Below are 7,415 nucleotides of genomic sequence, written 5' to 3' on the forward strand. Positions count from 1 at the left end.
TCTTCACTCCCCTCTGTTAAAAGTAATCATATAACATCGTAATAAAGATCTTGCCTCCAAAAATGGTTTTGACATTTACTTTCAGAACAGAAACTGGAAATATTATCTCACTCAAAAAACCTAAAACACCTGATAATGTATATAAAACAGCAGTTTTCAGACACTGGCCATCAAGCAGTGCAGGGCAGTGATCCCCGAGAGAAGGAAAACAAATGAATTGAGTCCTGTGATGGCCCTAGCTGATGCTTGGAGAGAGATTCCAGATTGCAGCTCAGGAAGGGAGCACCACAGCAGAGCCCAGGGGTCTCCCTGAGCTGAGGAAACAGACCTGGGAGTCCAAAGAGGCCAAAGTGATTGAAGCTCCTAGGGTAGAGTACAAGAGAGGAGCGAGCTGCACAGAAAGAAGGCATAAAGATATAGAGAGGGTCCCCTTGAGACTTCAGCTGAGTACTTCTGTTTGCGTGGGACGAAGCTACTGAGGCTGGAGGAAGAACCACCTGAAAGGAGCAGAGGGAATAATCACTGACGTTCACACAAGGCGGTTAATAGTTTGTGTTCTTGCTTGCCAGAGTGGAAAACTTTGTAATTCTCAAAGGGCACTAGATAGGAAAGTCAGAAAAGTATTACTTCAGTAGGAGAGCAACATTAACCCTGGACTAAAAGCTCCAAAGTTTCTGGTTTCTAAAACAGTTTCTGTGTAACTGTCTCCTAGAACAAAGTACAAGAATATAGGGATACAAATATTTTGCATATGCAACAAGGTAAAGACTCAAAATGTTTGGCATCCAATAAAAAAGAATTGTCAGGCATGCAAAAAGCCAGAACTTACAAAACCCATAAGTGAAGGAGAAAAAAGAGATCCAGAAATGACACAAATTATAGAAATATTATTTGTACAAAAGGACATTGTAACTATATGCCATGTATCAAGAAGGTAGTGGTCCGGAAGTAGAGGCAAGATTGAGCATGTTAATTAGAGCTATAGAAGATATAAAAAGGACCAGAAAATATAAGAGATGAAAATATGCAATGTCTGAGATTTTAAAAAACAAAACCCCACACTGGGTGAGATTAACAGTAGATTAGACAGCAAAAGAAAAGATTTTAAAACTTGAAAACATAGCAGGAGAAACTATCTCAAATTATTTAGAGTGAAATATGACTGGAAAAAAAGTGGACAGAGCTTTAGTGAGCTATGAATCAACTTCAAGCAGTCTGATGTATGTACAGTTGGAGTCCTCAAGGGAGAAGAGATGGGTGTGAGGGTGGAAGGGGAAAAGAAAAAAATATTTTGTATTTTCATATTTCTTCAGGTCATTTAGAGACAGGGGCCAACAGTTCTTCAAATTTGATGAAAATTACAAACCCACAGGTCCAAGAAGTTCAATGAACTCCAAGGACAAGAAACATGAAAAGGATCACACCAAGGCACATCTTAAATCAAATTGCTTTAAGCCAGTGATTTAAAAAAAATATCTTAGCACATCCAGATAGGGGAAAAGGACATGTCACATACAAAGGAGCTCAAGTAAAAATGACAGGAAACTTCTCATTGAAAACCATGGGAACCAGAAGACAGTGGAGCAACATCTTTAATATAGTAAAAGGAACAAGATAGACTAAAACCTGTCAACCTAGAATTCTATATGCAGTGAAAATATCTTTTCAAACAACAAAGGCAAAATAAAGGCTTTTTCAAACATCCAAAAGCTGAATAAATACATCACCAGTAGACCTGCATTACAAGAAATGTTTTTAAAAGTCTTTCAAACATATAAAATAATACTGTGTGAAAATATGGTAAATATGTGGCTAAATACTAAAGCTCTCGTTTTTTGTTATTAAATCTATTGAAAAGATAATTGCTGAAGACAGTAATAGTACCCATTTATCGTGGAGTTTATAACACATTTAAAAATAAAACATACAATAATTACACAAAGTTTAGGAAGGGGAAAATGGAAGTATAGTATGGTAATATTTTCATGCTATACATGAAGTGGTATAATATTACTTGAAGGAAAACTGTGATAAGTTAAAGATGTATAAGCCCTAAGGTAATTCTCCTCACCCCCCAAAAGTGTTCTAGCTAATAATGCAACAACAAAATACAGTGGAATCATCAGTAAGTATTCAGTTTATCCAAAAGGAGGAAGAAAAAGGAAGGACAAGGGAACAAAGAAGAAGACAAATAGCAAGATAATAGATGTAAGCTCAACCATATCAATAATCACATTGATTGTAAATGGTCTAAACACCCAATAAAAAGGCAGAGATTGTCACATTGAATAAAAGAAGGCAAGGCCCAACTGTATGCTATTTTCTCAAAACCCACTTTAGGTATAAAGACACTAGGCTTAAAGTATAGAGAAAGATACAATAACAATAAGTTAAAGAAAGCAGGTGTACTACAGTAGTAGTAAATAAAGTAGATTTTGCTTGAGAGCTTGAGAATATTACCAAGATTAAGGATTAAGATGGTTGTCTATAATGATAAAGAGGTCAGTTCAACAGGAGGAAATTACAATCCTAAATATATGCATAACAACTTCTAAATATGTGAGGAAAAGGCTGATAGAACTACAGTGGGAAATAACCAACTCACAAATACAGTTGGATTTTCAACACCTTCAATAATTGTTAAAACATGTAGATAGAAAATCAGTAAGTATTTAGAAGACTTGAAAAACACTATCAACCATCTTGACTTAATTGACCTTGATAGAGCACTCCACCCAATAAGAGCACTGCACACATTGTTTTCATGTGCATTCAGAGCATTTCCAATGGAGACCATATTCTGGGATGTAAAGCAAGTCGTCATAAATAAAGGGTTCAAACCATACAAAAGTATGTTCTCTGGCAAAAGAAGAAGAAAATTAGAAATCAATAACATATCTGGAAAATCCCCAAATATCTGGAAACTAAACAACATTCTTCTAATTAAAAAAAGTAATAATAAATTAGAAATATATTGGCCTGAATGAAAATGAAAACACAATACGTTAAAATTTATTAGATACAGATTAGACAATCAATCCTAGAGGAAAATTTATAACAATAGTTGCCTATATTAAAATAGAAGAAAATTCTCAAATCAATGATTTTACCTTCCACCTTAAGAAACCAGAAAAAAGCAAATTAAACCCAAAGTAAGCAGGAAAAAAGGAAGTAATAAGGATAATGTCAGAAATCAATGAAATAAAAATTTAAAACAAGAGAAACTAAAACCAAAAGCTGGTTCTTTGAGAAGAATCAATAAAATTGATAAACCTCTAGCCAAACAGAATGGAAAAAAAAAAAAAAAAGCAACACAGGACTGTCAGGAATAAGAGAGAGATCATCGCCATAGATACTTCAGAAATGAAAAGTGTAATCACTGACTATTATAAACAACTTTATTCCAATAACTTTGACAATTTAGATGAAATGGACAAATTCTTCAAAAGATACAAATTAACAAAGCTCGTGCAAGAAGGACTAGATAATCTGAATAGCACTGTATTTATTAAAGAAATGGAATTTTTAGTTAAAAGCCTTCCCACAAACAAAACTCTAGGACCAGCTGGGTTCACTGGTGAGATCCACCAAACATCTAAAGAAGACATAACACCAATTCTGTACACACTTTCAGAAAGTTAAAGAGGAGGGGAAACTTCCCATCTAATTGTATCAGGTCAGTATTTTCCTGATACCAGAATCAGGCAAAGAAATTACAAGAAAAGAAAACTAAAGTCCAACATGCCTCCTGAACATAGAGACAAAAAATTTTAAACAAAATATTAGCAAAGTGAACATAATACATAAAAAAGGATGATACATCATGACCAAGTGGGGTTTATCCCAGGAATTCAAGGTTGGTTTAACAATGGAAAATCAATCAATGTAATTGATCATATTAACTCACTAAAAAAGAAAAAAGATATGATCACCTCAATTGAACCAGGAAAAGCATTTGACAATAGCTAACCATCCATTTTTCATTACTCTCAGCAAACTGGGAATAGGAGGGAATTTCTCCAAACTAGGAGTAGAAGGGAATTTTCTAATAAAGAGCATCTGTAACACAGCTAGCATCATACTTAATTGTGAATGACTCAACATTTCCCCTCTAATATTAACAAGGCATGAATGTCTGCTCTTACCACTTCTATTCAGCATTGTACAGGAGCTTCTAGCCGTTGCAACAAGACATGAAAAAGAAAGAAAACCATCCAAATTGGAAAACAATAAGTAATGCTGCCTTTTATGGCAGATAGCATGCTTATCTGCCTAGAAAATCCAATGAAGTCTCAAAAAAAATAATAAAGCATTAGAATTTTGCGAGCCAATTCTAAAATGTATGTTAAAATGCAAAAGATACAAAATGGCCAAAACTATTTTGAATCAACAAAATTAGGGGGCTTACACTATCTAATTTTAAAACATTATAAAGCTACCATAAGCAAGATATTCTAGTATTGTTATGAAGATAGGCCATTAGATCAATCAAACATAATACAGAGTTCAGAAATCAGTCTAGACATATTTGGTTAACTGATTTTTGGCGAAGATGCCATGGGAATTCAGTAGAGAAAGGATAATCTTTTCAACAAATGTGCTGGAACAATTGAGTAGTCATATGCAACAAACAAAAAACCCCATAAAACTCCAAAACTATCTTTGACCCTTATTACAAAAATTAAGTCAGACCATACACAGTTGACCCTTGAACAACGCAGGGGTTAGGTGTGCTGACCCTCTATGCTGTTGAAAATCTGTGTGTAATTTTATAGTCAGCCCTCCATAGACACGGTTCTGCATTTACAGAGTCAACCAGCCACCGATCATGTAGTACTATCGAATGTATTTACCGAAAAAAATCCACGTATAAGTGGACCTGTGCAGTTCAAACCAGTGTTGTTCAAGGGTCAACTATATAAAATTTTAAGTCAAAATGTATCCTAGACCTAAATATGAAACCTAAAGCTATAAAACTTCTAGAAGAAAAAGTAGAAGATCTTTGTGACCTTAGGTTAGGCAAATATTTCTTAGACAAGACACCGAAGGTACAGTCCATAAAAAACAAATTTGATAAATTGGAGTTCATCAAAATATGAAACTGGGACTTCTCTGGTGATCCAGTGGTTAAGGATCTGCCTTCCAATGCAGGGGACACGGGTTTGATCCCTGGTCGGGGAATTAAGATCCCACATGCCGCAGGGCAACAGAGCCTGCGCACGCTGAAGCCCGCACACTGCAACAAAGAGCCCATAAGCCACAATGAAAGATCCTGTGCGTGCCTCAACTAAGACCCAACGCAGCCAAATAAAATAAATATTTTTAAAAATATGAAACTTTGGCCTTTCGAAAGACACGTTTAAAAGAATGAAAAGGTAACCCACATACTGGTAGAAAAATATTTGCAAAATACATATCCGATAAAGGGCTTTATCTACAATATATAAAGAGCTGTTGAAACTAGGGAGATTGATTTCTGGCATGAGAGTATTAGCGCCTTTGCTGACCTGCTTTCCAATGAAATATGAAAATGATTTTTAAAAGCTCAAGCATTTAAAATCCCTGGAAATCGTCCTAAGGAAAAACAGCAAATTAAGAAATATTTCTTAAAGAAAAGCTATGAAATGTCAACAAAAAAGGTGAGTTTTACTTGGAGTAAAGAAAGTGAATCTTTCAGTAAGGAAGTCTACGGTATTTGAACCAAGACTGCTCCTACCCTCTCCCCTCCCAGCCCAGCAAGGTTGGAGACTCCACTCTGGATTGCTGAAGCCAGGAACACAGAGCTCTCCTTCTCCCCAGCTCCCAGCCAGAAGGCTTTCTTCCAGGAGTATCAGGACTTCATCAGTTCTCATCCTGCCCCTGCTACCTGTTGCCGAGGCGAAATCCCAGGCAAATGCAATTTAGAGGTGGGAGTTCCCTTTTATCCACCCCCACTCATGGAAGGAGGGTCTACCTTGGGCGCAGCGTGCTGAGAACACTGGGGCCCTGACTGCCTTTTTCCCATGCTATGAAAGGCAAGCCAAGAGGACCTCAGGTTACTGCTACTCCCCACCCCCACTGAGCACTTGCCTCCTAGAGTGAAAGTGTTGTTCCAAGAGAAGCTTGCCATTGCCCCCACTCCAGCGCCAGAGTCAGGGAAAGATGGAAGGGAGATCTATCAGTACCACTGTCATCCCAGGGTCAGGGGGCGTACTCAAAGCTACACCTCCTTGAGAAACGACATCAGAGGCTTAATACTGTGGGGGGAGAAATAGATTTCACTAAAATAATTCAGCCAGTCGCTAAGCAAATAAGAACAACAAGCCCTGGAGAAGGGGAGGGGTCAGTGACCCAGAGTGGCTATGGTATATTATCTAAAATGTCCAGTTTGGAATCAAAATTAATTAGGTGAAAAAACAAAAACAAAAACAAAAAAAACCCACAGTTAAGTATGACCCATATACTGGAAGAACAAAAGCAAAAACAGGCAACAGAAACTGTGATAGTGATCAGATGTCAGATTTAGGAGGAAAATACTTCAAAGTAGCCATTATAAATATTTTCACAGTAAAGGAAAGCTTGCTTAAAAGAAAGAAAGGGGACTTCCCTGGTGGCACAGTGGTTTTATTTGGCCAATGCAGGGGACACGGGTTCGATCCCTGGTCTGGAAAGATCCCACATGCCATGGAGCAGCTAAGCCTGTACACCACAACTACTGAGCCTGTGCGCCTAGAGCCCTTGAGCCACAACAAGAGAAGCCACCGCAATGAGAAGCCTGCGCACAGCAGCGAAGACCCAACGCAGCCAAAAAAATTTTTTAAAAAGGAAGGTATGATGACAATGTTGCATCAAATAGAGAATATCATAAAGAGATAGACTTTTTAAAAAGAACCAAATGGGAATTGTAGAGTTGAAAAGAACAATAACCTATATATTAAAAAGTCACTGGAGAAAACAATAGGCAGAAGAAAGAATTACTGAACTTCAAGATAGATCAATAGAGATTATGCAAGCCAAAGAACAGGAAGAAAGAATTATCTATTCCACCATTACTGGAAGCAGAACATGTATTATTTATGGAAACATTTATTGTGTGCCTACTGTCTATACACAATACTGGGTGCTAAGGGATTGTTCTCAATCTTGAAAGAGTAATTTTTATAGTTACTGGGGACTGTAGGCCTATGGTCATCTCAGTGGTCCTAAATGTAGGCTTTTCTTGGGGCCATATGAGATTTCATAAAGCCATGTGCCTGAACCCAAAGGGGTGGTTGTGTAAGATACAGGAAAATAAGGAGTAACGTTCGTTAAAACTTGCTAAGCCTTTTCTGGGCGCCATGTGTCCTCCTGGGAACTTCACATAGATAAATCTTATAAACACTAAGGTCACGTCTCCAAGTGCTCTGAGACCCACAGATGTACCACCAGCCTTGGTA

This window comes from Lagenorhynchus albirostris, chromosome 9, assembly GCF_949774975.1.
Source record: "Lagenorhynchus albirostris chromosome 9, mLagAlb1.1, whole genome shotgun sequence".
NCBI lineage: Eukaryota > Metazoa > Chordata > Mammalia > Artiodactyla > Delphinidae > Lagenorhynchus > Lagenorhynchus albirostris.